Below are 1,683 nucleotides of genomic sequence, written 5' to 3'. Positions count from 1 at the left end.
AGAGTCATATCATAAAGATTCAAATGTCTAAAAATCTAAGTGCTTTACAGTCATCCTTCAGGACCTAAAGGATACTAGTTCCAGCAGCCCCCAAGTTTACCAAAATCTGCAGATGCTCAAGCCCCATAGTTGGTCCTCTATATCCACAGGTACTGTTATCCATGGATGCAGGGTCCATATATATAGAGGGTTGATTGCATATTTACTGAAAACAAATCTGCCTATAAGCAGAACCACACAGTTCAAACCCATGTCATTCAAGGACTGACTGTACTTATAATACATTTAATACTAAAACACCATTCATAATTCCATAACTCATGGTCAGTATGCTCAGTTCCAATAATTCAATGATTCTAATATTTGACACAGTATTCCAGGAAAATCCTTATCAGACATTTAAGGGAAAAATTGTTTTCCATTATTATATCAGTGTTTCACAAAGTTGTACATAGTGATTTCATGAAGAAATAAAAATGGCAATCATTCTTTCTCAGTCCTTCAACCAAAAAGCAAAAAAAAGAGCGAAAACCATAAAATTGTTTAAAATGCTAATCTGCCTAAGTAATCACTACTGTAATCACTCATTAAATAAATTCACCACCAAAAACCAACCTTTACCTTAAATCCCAATAGAAATGTCCTTATTATGGAAAAGCAACCTTTTTACTTTTCTCCATATAATATAACTAGGAATTAACATTCCTGAATCTGTGACTTGACTGTCACACGGTTTTCATTTCACTGGGATATTGGATGGTTTAAGAGGAATATAAAAACAGCCCTGCTGCTAGTCCAAAAAGACAACTTTTGTGTGAATTAGAAAAAAGACTGTCCTGTCTTCAGGAAACTTCACTGCCAACAGTCAGAGAATTGTGACAATTAGCAACGTAATGTGTACCAATGTAAATGGTACCCTTGAGTTGTGTACAATTACATCCAGAGTTCTCCCATGAGTCCATATTCTTTTTCTAATATATATTTTAACTAAATCCACAACATCAGACCTAAGGTTCTCACATAACCAAAAAGAAGAAGGGGGATTGGGATGGAGTGGTCCTCAACACAACTCCCAAAATCACAAAATGATAGTTAAAAAGATCACATATATGTCACGAACAGCAATAATGATGATATACAGCTTCAATAATGGTCTTAATTTTCTCATAAGGCTAACTGATTTTGAGACAATTAATATACGAAACTTGCTCTTTCTAATATAAATAGAATTTTAAACTGATAAAATACAGAAAACATAAAATTCACATTAAGAGTATACATACGATGCCAATTTATACTTATTGACAATACTATTTAATGGTTAGAAAACAAAATAATAAGACAATAATCTTTACAACTGTAAACTTTTCAGATAGAGAATATGCATAATATGTTGGCAACTTTCACAGAAAACCACAGCTAAATTTGCCCAATATCCAGAAATGTATTTTATTAGCTGCATCAGAAATTACCCAAGAAGTCAAGGCCAATAAATATTCTTTCTGATTGTGCAGAGATGAATATATGAGCTATACCATGAGCTATATATTGCCAAACATTAAGACTGTTTAAAACCTTTAAAATTCCACAAACTTCTGGTATGACAGGCTTCTAAAATTCAAGAATTAAAATTTACAAAAATAAATACCACTCTTGACACTCAACGGACATCTTCACTTTAAG

Source organism: Ovis canadensis, chromosome 15 (assembly GCF_042477335.2).
Source record: "Ovis canadensis isolate MfBH-ARS-UI-01 breed Bighorn chromosome 15, ARS-UI_OviCan_v2, whole genome shotgun sequence".
In the NCBI taxonomy this organism is placed as follows: Eukaryota; Metazoa; Chordata; class Mammalia; order Artiodactyla; family Bovidae; genus Ovis; species Ovis canadensis.
This window is presented reverse-complemented; position numbering follows the sequence as displayed.